Genomic DNA, 12,702 nt, shown 5'->3' with positions numbered 1-12,702 from the left:
AACTTTTTCTATTATCTTGACTTTCATATAAAGAAAAATTTAAATATTTAGTTTCCTCTCTGTCTGTCCCTATTTCTGTCTCTGTCTGTCTGAAGAAGAAGAAGAAGGAGAAGGAAAAGGAGGAGAGGGAGAGGGGGAGGGAGAGGGAGAGGGAGAAGAAGAAGAAAGAAGAAGGAGGAGAAGGAGGATAAGAAGGGTAAGAAGGAGAAGAAGGAGAAAGGCAATACAAAAGCTAACTTTAATATAGAGTTGCATGTGCTGCTTGATTAATATGCTTGTGAATTCTTAATAAGGGATGTGTGCATATTCATGGTGATGTTTATTAATTCATAAAGCAGCTGCTCAAAGGCAGCTAGTGGAGAGAGACATCGTCTCCTCTGCAGAAGCCTCTTGGCAGCAATCAGAACTTTCCCTGCCTGGTCGTAGATCACAGCCCCAGCATCCTAACTGATGGCCCTTTATCTGCCCTGGGAAATGGATCCCTTTTGCCAGCCAGAGGCCTGAGGGATTGGAGGTTCGGATCTAAATCCCCCAATGTGTGGAGGATGAAATATTAAACTTAATGAGACTAGTAGAGTCCACAGCTCATTTCAATTATTTTTAATTGTTTTCAGATGCAGCCCTGCATGCTTCATTTAGTTCTGCAATAAACAGAGCATGCAGTGTGGTGGTGGGTCTCACTTGAGACCCTGAGGAAACATCCCACAGGAAATGATGAAAAATAATAAAGAGTGTGACATGTATTGGAGCATGTACCAGGCAGATGAGATGGAAAGCACAGGGGTGGGAAGAACTAATGACTGTGCCTCATCTACCTGGATTTACACAGGAAATCTCACTTTTACATTCTTAGAATGACTCCTGAAATTAAACATAAATAAAACACATTGTAAGTTATGTATTACTAAGCTCCTCTCTCCTGAACTATTTTCTTCCTACCCACTTGGAGAAAAGGCTGACTACAGTTTAGAGGAGTTTGAGACATTGATATACACAAAATTGCAGAATACCAGTTAATAATCTGAGAAAGTTTTATACAGAGTATCTCCTAGCAGCTTCATCTGAAATGTGAGTAGACATTTATAAGTTGCTTAGAAATGTAGTTTAATTGAAAAGGCCTGAAAGCTTTTATTTGATATCATTAGAGCATGTCATTTGGGGAAATTAAAATATTTTATTTTAATGACTTTTATCATTTTGACTAGAAGACTGGGGAATTTTATTACGTCAATTTGGCTAGGCAAGCGTATCCAGAGTTTGGACAAACACCAGTCTAGATGTTACTGCGATGTTATTTTTTAGATGCGATTAACATTTATTTATTTATTTTTAAGATTTATTTTTCATTGATTTATTCGTTAATTTTTGGCTGCATTGGGTCTTAGTTGCAGCACGTGGGATCTTTGTTGAGGCATGAGGGATCTTTCATTGTGGTGCGCGGACTTCTCTCTAGTTGTGGCGTGGGGGTTCTTTTCTTTTCTCTAGTTGTGGCGCACAGGCTCCAGGGCACGTGGGCTCTGTAGTTTGTGGCACGCGGGCTCTAGTTGAGGAGCATGAGCTCAGTAGTTGTGGTGCGTGGGTTTAGTTACCCCGTGGCATGTGGGGTCTTAGTTCCCTGACCAGGGACCGAACCTGTGTCCCCTGCATTGTAAGGTGGCTTCTTTACCACTGGATCACCTGGGAAGTCCCGTGATTAACATTAAATCAGTAGATTTTGAGTAAAGCAGATTACCATCCACAATGTGGGTGGGCCCCATTCAACCCTTTGAAGACCTTAATAAGAATGACAGAGGTGCCCTGAGGAAGAAGGAATTATGTCTCCAGATCACCTTCAGAATCTGTGGGTTTTGGACTTGCAGTCCTTACAGTAGCCTGAACCAATTCCTTAAAATAAATCTTCTTTTTCTTTCTATATACACATTCTATTGGTTCTGTTTCTCTGGAGATCCTTGACTAATACAAAGACCAGGACTGAATCTTTGAAGCTCAACAGAATAGTTTCTAACAAAATTCCAAATGTACGATAAGGACTTACTGAACATATTTTTGAAGTATATGTCTGTAAGTGAAAATCCTTCTTTTAGTCCATTCTCAATCATTCTCAGCTTTAAGTAATGCAGTACAGTCAAGTAAATAGTAATCATGACCTTTAAACAAGAAGGTGCCCAATTCCACTTCCAGACGTAGTGGAATATCTGTGGATGAGACTGAGGTGTATTTTCTTTTTAATTTCCTAAATAATTCTGACATTTAGCCATGTGAACAAGTGATTATCCATATATTGGCATGGTCTCTTCCATTTTGCCTTCCAGGTATATATTTATATGTACTGTTTTCAGTGACTGTTCCATTTTTTTCACTAAACATTACATAATCAACATTTTATCATGTCATTGAATACTATTCCATGGTTTTCCCTTATAATTATGTTCCATAACTTATTTACCAAGAATCTATTGAGATTGTTTCTAATATTTACTTTTATAAATAATAATCTGTTAAATATTATATATAAAGGTCACATATACACATCTATGTCTGAATTTTTTCCATTAGGAAAAATTGCAGGAAGAAAATAACCAGGTCAACTGAGGACATTATTAAAGCTCTTAATATATATTTCCCAGGGGCTGGAAGTTCACATGATAAACACTCTCACTAGGAGGGCATGAGAGTGACTATTTTCACCTTCTCTTCAGCCATATTGATAGTTACAAGTTTTAAACATTTTAACAAACTTAATATTGAAACAATGCCATTGCTGTTTTAATTTTAATCTCTCTTATCACTAATGAGGATGAATATTCTGGGAATTGTCAGTTCATGGACTTTTTATTGGTTTATTAGTGCTTTCCCATGTATTTTAAGATCCCTTTATATATGACACTAATCCACTGTTTGTCATATTTGTGGCTTATATGTTCATAGTTTTTAAACTGCCTTATACCTTATTTATGGTATTCTTCATCTAAATGATCTTATTTTTAAAGTGCCAAGTTTAATGACATGACTATATATAATTTCTATCATTCTTTGTAAGCTTAGAAAAACTTTTTTGCGCTGTTAAAATCAGTAAAAATTTACCTCTGTTTTCTTCTACTTTGTGTGATTACATTTTGCTTTTAGGGTTTAAATGATCCTGTATTTGTTTTGGTTGCTGTATGAGTTGCAAACCAGCTACCTTGGTTTTTCCCCCAATACTCAATTTATTGAATAATTAATTCCTCAGTTTTTAGATTTCTTTAGCCAGGTACATTTATACAGATATGTTTATACATAGGGACTATTTGATCTAATTGATTATTTTTATTCCAGTATCAAATTTAAAAGATAGTGGGCTAGACATATACATTTAAAAATGGCTTACAGGAAAATTATTCTCTAATTTTTCCTTTTTTAAATAAAAATTTCTCAATTTTCCTGTAAAATTCAAGAATACTTTAAATTTTCTGTAACATTTGATGTTAATTTTTCCTTCTTCCCCCATTACATACTTGAATCATTTCTAAAACCCATTCTAAGAAACTTAGCCATTTAATAAAACGTTAATTTATTTAAATACATTGTCAAATCTGGTATGTTAAAATTTCTGTCCTCACGTTTTAAGCAAATTTTCTAGTTCTCTTTTGTTTGTTAGTTTAAATTCCCTTGCTTATTATTTTGTTTTCTGACTTGGTAGGCTATAATTTATTTTTCATTATTATAAATAAGACAATATAATATTCACGATTTTCCACCATGAAGGATAAAAAATGTATCTCAATATTTTTCAGTCTTTGTTAATTTAATCTACTGTTATATATACTCAATCTACTACTATATAATTATAACTTTAATAATACGGTTCTCTTTTTTTAAACAATGACTTTTAGATTATTTATCAACAAGCAAAACATCAATGTCCCAGTAGAAATATGCATATCCTGAAGAAATAGGCAATTCACACACACACAAAATTACTTCAAATTGTACAAAAATGCTAGCTTCATCATTACAAATTCCATGTTTAAGTAATAGTATATCAGTGTTGCCTATTAATTAAAATGTTGTGCTTTTAAGTTAAAGGAATCGTCTTCAAAAGGAAGACGGGAAAATTTATTCTTACGTGTATACTCATATACTCTGGCTGGTTAGAGACAGTATTAAAAGCCTTTGAAATATTCACATATTTTGACCCAGGAATTGTACTTCTAGTAATTCATCCATTGGAAATTATGGCTTCCATACAAAGAAACATACCAAATGAATCAAACATTACTTATAATAATGAAAAAATTAGAACATCTCAAAGTGTAACAATAATAATGTCTATCATTTATCAAGGACTTACTAAAGTGCCTGACATATAATTTTACATGCATAATTTCACAGCAACCCAAGGAGGTAGGTACTATTAATATTCCTGTTTGTCAGATTAAAAAATGAGTCATAAAGCTAGTAATGGTTCATGTCCAATTTGAACCCAGATAGTCTAGTGTTAGAATCCAGGCTTTGACTAGTAAAACAACGGATAATTCTCAACAAGGGCAAATTTAATTTAATTTTCTTAGTCCCAGCAATATGAGATTAGTTACGTATTCTATACCTATACAATAGAATAATATGCTTCCATTTTTGAGTTCCTGACTTTGACTAGTTTAAAATTTTGTTTCATCTTTGAATCCACTCTCAAAAAACACACACAGGAGTTTTATGTGTTCTGAATCATGTCCTTCTGTCACTTTTATACATATCGAATGATATTTTCCTCTCAATAAATGGCACTCCATTGTCTTCTAGCACTTAATGTTGTATGAGCTATTTATGTTAATCAGCTGTGAACATTTTTCAGAGAAAAAGTTTAAGTACATTTATTCTGTTTATATCCTTGAAATTATTTTTAGGAATGTGTTCCTCTTTTCATCAAATACTTTTTATTTATTTATTTTTAATGCTTTAATATCTTTCAAGGCTCCTGTGTTGTTATCTATTTGGTTTTGTTTTTATCCTAGAATTGAATAGAGATTTCCCAGATCTCATGTTTGCTACAGATTGGAGAGGTGGAATGATCTTATTCCTTTTCAATTTTTTTTTTCTCAATATTTTCACATTTTACAATATAGAAGAGTTCAGATTAATGAGTACTGTCCGATTGCAATGCAAAAGCATCAGTGATCTATTTCAAGGCTGCTGAATAAAGGAAGAATCTTCTCTGAATTATATGGTCACATATGTTAAGGGTACTGGTGTTTTCTGAGTCAACTGTAGTGCATGAAAAATTAGACCCCCGTCTGCCTTGTTCCCAGAACTTTTTATGCGTCTTTCCTTGTTTTCAGTTTCCTTCTAACTAAACATCTTGGTTTCAGTGTATATTTGTTCATTTCTCCTTTTCTTTTATCTGTGTTATATCCTAGAAGGTCAGTTCTTGGAAGAAGAGATAGCAGACTTTTTTTTTCTCTGGTTCATAAAATGCTTTTAACATAGTAAGAGGCAGTTTTATAACTTTTTCCATTCAGTGTGTTAATTTGTCCTGAGGTAGTTACAAAGAGTAAGTCACCTTGGTGGAAGTTAGCGAAGAAGCCCTTTAGATGATAGTTCCAAGTGTTGGGAGGAGGAACTATAAGGAAGTTCAATTAAATAAAAATTATTTGAAAAAAGAAAAATCACTTGTGAAAATGGAGTTTTCCTAGCCACAGAAAGACTGAGATCTTAAATCTTAAGTCAAATGTAGCTTTGTCTGGAATAAACAAAAGAAGGCGTACAAGAAGAAATCTGGCTCAGAGGGTATTGACAATATTCAGGCAACAATAACCACAAGTACCCGGGCATGTGATAGGCCCTTAATAGATCTTCGTTCATTAAGTCAGTCAAATAAAGAGATGATGAGAACTTTAAAGACTGATTAGGCATTTGCTAAGTAACGAAGATGTTGGAAGGAGAAGAAGGAGAAACAGAATGTCAAAAGAAGGCTGCCCTTCACGCAATGAGCAGTATAAGCGAAAGCTCAGAGGTGGGAGAGAAGCTGGCACATAGGGGCAATTGTGAACCTAGTGTGGCCAAAGAATAGATTTCCAGGAGGGAGTGATGAAAAATGAAAGGCTTTCCCTATCTTGCTAGGTTTAGGTTTTATCCTGAAGTCAATACAAAGGTATTGAGAGATTATAGGTAGGAAAACCATATACCAGTTTTTAATTTAGGAAGATCATTATGATAGAAAGAATTGACAGGAAGATAGAGGTGGAGCAACGGGGGAATAGTAAAGCTATTCCTGCAGTAAGTCGTCAAAATATGGTGCAGATATGAATAGTAATTAGAGTTTATTAGAGAAGTTAAATTGGGGAAATGTAGGATGGCAAAATTTGCTGATTCTGTGTTCCAACCAGATCGGGAAAGTAAGATTGCTGGAGAAGTCTAAGACTATTTCCATATTTCTTGCTTTGCAACTACTACTACCTATGACTGAAAAAGTGCTTACTCTCTGCCAGGCATAATCTCAAGGAATTACATGAATTAATTAATTATATAATACTTCCAACAAATTTATAAAATAAGTATTTTCATGATCATCATAGTATAGAGGAGAATATTGACTTACAGAGAGGTTAAGTAACTTTCCCTTACATAATAGTGGCAGAAATGAATTTTGGACCTATTCAATTCTAATTCAAAGCCCACCTTTTAAACTGTTCTGCAAATTTTCATAGGATGAGTGTACCTCACGTAGCATGACAAAAAATAAAAGAGGAATACTTCAAAGTAAAGGGATGAATTCATACTGAGCATTTCAATAGAGATTCGGATGTATTGTTCTGACACTCATGAGTAGGATAGAAATAGAAGTTATAGATAATAAAGTTGATAATTTATTTTATTTTATAGTTTTTATAACTACTTTTTTTCTATGCATCTATTCAGTCATTTAATGAGTGAGCATTAAAAGTCTGCCATATGCCAGACACTGTCCTTGGTCATGGGGATACAGTGGTGAGAATACAAGTCAAGATCCATGTTCTTGATAAACTTAAATTCTAGTTGGAGGAACAAAAGAAGTAAGTAAGTGTATAAAATAATTTCATGTAGTTTTCAGTTCCATGGAGAAAATGGAACAAACAAGTGAGAGATTGACTAAGCCAGGCAGGATAAGGACTTGACATTAATTGTTAAGAGAAGGCCTCACAGAGAATGTAATATTTGAGACAATACATGAACGATAGGGGAGAGCCAGCCATGGGAAGATTCTAGACAAAGGAAATATTTGGAAGGACAGCATGATGGGGAAGAATGAGTGAGGGAGAGAGTGGGCTTGTAGCATCTTGCAGGAAAGGCTGATATTCCATCATTAGGAACTACTTCAGCGTTACACATTGTGACCAGTGTATCATCTGATTGGTGAATGGTCATTCCACACTAGCTGTTAAATATTTACTTCTATCTTTCTGCACGTAGACATGGTAATAAGCAGAAATTTCTAAGTTCAACAAGAAACCACCAGCTTCCTAAATAGCAAGGGACATGACTTCAGGTGCATTTACAAAGGTCTCTCTGGCTATTATTTGATTAATTAAATTGTAGGGGTGCACCAACTGGAGAAATCAGGTGATGACTGTGCTAATAGAGGTAGAAGATTAATAGGGGCTTAGCAAGAGAGGTAGCAGTACAGATGGAGGTACGTGGACAGAGTTTTAACAAATTCTGGAACTTTCAAAGTCAAGCCTACTTACTGATGTTTTGGATGTGGGTTAAGGGGAAGGGAGAAATGAAAGATGATTATTTGTCTTGAAAAGGGGGATGGAGCTTACTAAAAGGAGGAAGACTGAAAGAAGAACAGCATTAAAAAAATCAAGAGTTCTGCTTTGAACATATTTGGCTTGAGATATTATTAAAAAAGTAGTGATATAAAATGGGCATTTGGATGGATGAGTTTGAAATATTGTAAAGAATTTGAAATCAGGGTTAGATAAATACTTACAGAGTTGTCTAGCTTGGGTTCCTCAGAAGCAGACTCAGGAATAAGCATTTATATGCCAGTAATTCATTAGAGTTTTCTGAAGAGGTTTCATTATTCTGAAGTTTTATTTTCTTCATTCTTAACGAGTGGCTCCACCTGTGCTTAGCATCCCTTTTTTACTGCCATCTCAGAGATTTCATTCCTTTCTCTGTTTTTAGCCTTTTCTTTTTTACTGGTTCCTTCCTATTAGCATTTTAAAGTACTAAGGCCACTTCCAGTTTAGGAACACAAAAAATCTACTAAAATAAAACTTGAAATCTCTCAAGTCTATCTAAAACTTCTTCCTCTAGACATTGCCCTACTTTCTCCGTTTCACAGCCACATTCCATTTCTCATTGTCTAGACTTGAAGTATCTACTTCATCTTCCATTCACCAGTCAATCACTATCATTTGGCCCTAATGACTTTATGTAAACTCTTCTTGCCATGGTTGCCAATGACATCTTTGCCTTAAATCAAATGGATGCTTCTCAGATGTTAATCCTTCTTGATCTCTGAGTAGAATCTCAAATTTTTAACAACTTGTTTCTTGTCAAAGTCACATTTTTCAAAGCTCCTGGGGCATTCAACATTATAGGTTTTAAGAATCCATACTCTGTAATTTTCTTGTAATACACATACATTTCTCATCCCCTTCAGTCTGTCTTATGTACAACTCTTTCTTCAAATGTCACTTAAATGTTGCTTGTGCCAAGATTCTGCTCTTCCTTCACTTTACACTCACCAATTGGGTATTCTCAGTTACTTCTATGGATTTAACTACTATCTACTTATATATGAATCTCGAATTGAACCCAGTGAGAGCCCTTATGATCCAGATATATAGCTCTAACCAGAGACAATGATGTGGATCTTCCACAGGTCCTTCATAATCATTTTGTTTACTTCCAGTGCCAGTCATATGGAGTAAGCCTACTACAGCCTATCTCCTTCATGAATTACAACTGTAAACCCTGGACAGAATATAAACTTGAGGGCATGAAAAATAAGGAAATACAGGAGGGTTGGCAAGGAAAGTAAAAACTTGAAAGACAAAATCAGGGGTGAGTTACTTGGTTATTTTTTCCTCCTTTAATTTTCAGCTTTGACAAGAGGTTAGTCCCTTTGCTAACTGTACTACCCCAAGAAAAACAGTAGTGTGGGTACCTAAAATCCAGATAGAAAATCAAATCCTCTAGCCACAGGAATCAAGAAAAGGGTTCCCTGAGGACCAAATAATGTGTTTCAGAGAACTCACGTTTCTTTAGCTCTTTTTTCTTTCTCTGTGGCCTCAAGGACAGCCCCAGCTGCCCACAGCTGAACAAGAGTACAGGGGCTTACACCCTGAAGTAACCAATTTTTCTGGCTAGATGACATAGGATAAAGGACCTACAGGAGCTAGACAGTATAGGGGAGATCACAAAGAAGGAGAGCTAAAGAAGTTTATCCACTCATTCTCTGTGTAGCACAACACAAGTCTTGGGCTCCAGGTGCGCTAAGTCTTGAGCTGCACATATGTAGAACAGAACCAAAGAAACAACAGCACAGGCTTTGAAACCTGGACTGTTATATAAACCAGCGCCAAGTCCTGAATTAACCTCAGAGTGGTACATGCATAGTACAGATCTAAAAAGTATAGCAGTGGATTTGAAAACTGAACTTGAAATTGGAACCACTGAACACAGATGAGATCAACCTTGTATTCTAAATCTAACTGGGTTCATTGACAGCAAACACACACACACACAAACACACACACACACAAACACACACACATCAACATTCTCCATATGATTTTAACAGGACTCAAATCCCACGACATGGTATAAAAACATCCAGGTCACAATACAAAATAAGAAGGAAAATGTCAATTTGAAGAGAAAAGAATATAAACAAACGCCAAAAGCAAAAAATATCAGACTGTCAAAGTGGTTATTATAATCACGCTTAATAAGTTAAAGATGAAGGCTCTAGAAATGTATGGAAATATATATGTTTTCAGCAAGAGAGACAAGAAAAGTCTATAAAAAGAAATCAAATGAGAATCAAAGAACTGAAAGTCATAACATCTAAAATAAAAATTCACGGAATGGTTTTGATAATGGAGAGAAGATAGCAGAGTAAATAAGCAACAAATTTGAAGATAGGCTGATAGAAATCTGCCACTCCAAACAGCAGAAACACACAAATTAAAAGGCTGAAAGTAAACGAACAGAGACTCAGGGATCTGTGGAACAATATCAAAAGTTCTAACATTTGAGTCACAGAGGAAAATAGAAAGAGATAGACAAGGAAAAACATTTGGAGAAATAATGGCTAAAAACTTAATTTGGTAAAAGATATACATGTATAGATTAAAAAGCTCAGCCAATCCTTGAAAGGATAAACTTAAAATCATGCTCAGAATCATCAAAATAAAACTACCAGAAAACAAATACAAGGATAAATCCTGAAACAAGGCAGGAAAGAAATGACACATTACACAAAGGGGAAACTGTAATTTGAATGTATTCAGATTTCTTACCAGAAAAAATTAAAATGGAGGAGAACAGAAGATAGAGGAACATTATTCTTAAAGAACTGAAACAAAAGAAATATTAATGCAGAGTCTCGTATACAATGAAAATATCTTTCGGGAAAAAAAGCAAAATAGATATTTTCAGCTGAAGGAAAAGTTTGAGAATTTTTATGTTGCCAGCAGAACTGATCTAAAAGAAAATCTACAGAAAGTTCTTCAAACTAAAGGGAGGCTTAACAGAAGAAAACTTGAAATGTTAGGAAGGAAGGAAGAGCTGAAGAAGTGGTATATTTCCAGATAATTAGAATAAATTATTTTTCTCCTTTTAAGTCTTTTATATATGACATAAAGGCACTGTACAGTTTTAGATTTCTAGATTTTAATTGAAGTGGTAAAATATTAACTCTGAAGAGGCTATAAAAATTAGGTATGTATATTGTATTTATCAAATAAAATATTAAAAACAATAGAAAAAGAAAACACTAATATAAGTTAATTAAATTCTACAAAACTTTGAAATAATCCAAAAGAAGATAGGAAGTTGGGAAAAGAAGAACAAAAAATGAGAGAGAACAACAAAAATCAAACATTAAAATAGTGAGCTAAAATCTAACCATATAAATAACTACATTAAAAACAAATGAGCTCTATTTAAAAGACAGAAATTGTCAGATGATATAAAATAACAAGATGAATGACATACTTCCCTAAAAAATTAACCTATAGTGCTACATGTAAATTAGCGATAAACACATGGGGAAAAACATGCAAACATTAATCAAAAGAAGACTGTGGTAGCTATGTTAGTTGCAGAAAAAGTAAATTTCAAAACAAGAAAACTCATCAGGGTTACACAGATAGATTTCATAATGACGAAGGCATAAATTCACCAAGAAGACAAAGTAATTCTATAGAATTACTTCTATAGAAGTTCAAAAGACATAAAGCAAAAACTGTATCTACAATTACACATGGTGTCTTCAACATTTTTTTCTCCATAATCAATAGTTCAATACAAAAACTAAACAAGATTATAGAAGAACTGAATAGCGTCATCAACCTAATTTATCCAATTGATCGGTAGCACTATACTCAACAATAGCAGAATGTACATTCAGTTCAAGTGTATATGGACTATTCACCAAGGTAGATCATATCATAAGGTATAAGGCAAGCCTTAACAAATTTGAAAGGATTAAAATTATACAAAACATGGTTTCAGACCATAAGGAATCAAACTAGAAGTTAACAGCAGAAATGTGTCTAGAAAATATTCAAATATTGGAAATTAAACCACACATCTAAAGCCTTCATTCTTCTAAAACTCTCACTTCTGGACCTTCACACATCTGAGTGAAACATCCCTGCTACCTTATTTTCTCTGGCTAATTCTTATTTACACAAGAGGAATTAGTTTAAGCTTTATTTTCTCAAGGCATCTTCTCTAGTTCCATGGAATAGAGAATGGGCCACTACTTTGTGCTTTTATTGCATTTCTATTTCCCCTTCCATACTTCCTCACAATGTTTTATGTAATCAAATGTTACTGGACCTTGTTGGACCATAACGTTCCAATCTAGAGGTCAGTCTCTGTATATGTAACATCACAAACAACAACAGAAAAATAAAATATAACAACCAAATCTGATATGAATTGCCACTTTCCCAATCACTAGACCCAGCCAACAAAAAGCACCTCCTTCTTTAGAAATGGGGATAGGTGAGATTTGAATCACTTCTGATTTATTATTATTTTCTTTTCATGTTAGTTGATCTCCCTGTAACACACTAAACTGCATGAGGTAGAGGACAACGTCTGTCTTACCTTTTCACCTGGCCAGCGCCTGATGCCCACCATCAGTTATTGCCACTTGCTGCTTCTTTGTCAGTGGTCGGGCCATCAGGATTCTGGCGTGACTCAGAAGAACCAAAAGAAGTCCAGCTCACAGAATCTTTGGAGAGGTGTTTTTTTTTTTTTTTTCATTCTTGAACACCAAAGAAACTGTTTGATAAAATGACCAACTTAGCTCTAAAATAAGTCATATTTTAACCTTGTCTGCAAATTCACTTCCTTCTTGCAAAACCCTAGCATCTTGTGACATCCCATTCAGCATTTTTGTGTTTGTATCTCACTTCCTTGTTTAGTGTTAATAAAGTATTTCCAGGAGGCAAAGCCTTCTCTACTTGCTCTTTATGTATCTATACTCATACTCAGCAG

The 12,702-nt window shown here is 34.5% G+C and overlaps 1 long non-coding RNA gene across 1 annotated transcript in view; it reads right to left on the bottom strand.

Moving 5' to 3' along the window:
• LOC137204996 (uncharacterized) overlaps positions 1–12,481 on the bottom strand; it is a 28,679-nt gene extending 16,198 nt beyond the window's left edge. The window contains exon 1 of the long non-coding RNA XR_010933947.1: positions 12,310–12,481. This is a non-coding gene — a long non-coding RNA (uncharacterized lncRNA). The remainder of the gene's footprint in view (positions 1–12,309) is intronic.
• Between the last annotated feature and the right edge of the window lie 221 nt (positions 12,482–12,702).

The sequence above is a fragment of the Pseudorca crassidens genome, chromosome 13 (assembly GCF_039906515.1).
Source record: "Pseudorca crassidens isolate mPseCra1 chromosome 13, mPseCra1.hap1, whole genome shotgun sequence".
Classification (NCBI taxonomy): domain Eukaryota; kingdom Metazoa; phylum Chordata; class Mammalia; order Artiodactyla; family Delphinidae; genus Pseudorca; species Pseudorca crassidens.
This window is presented reverse-complemented; position numbering and strand designations above follow the sequence as displayed.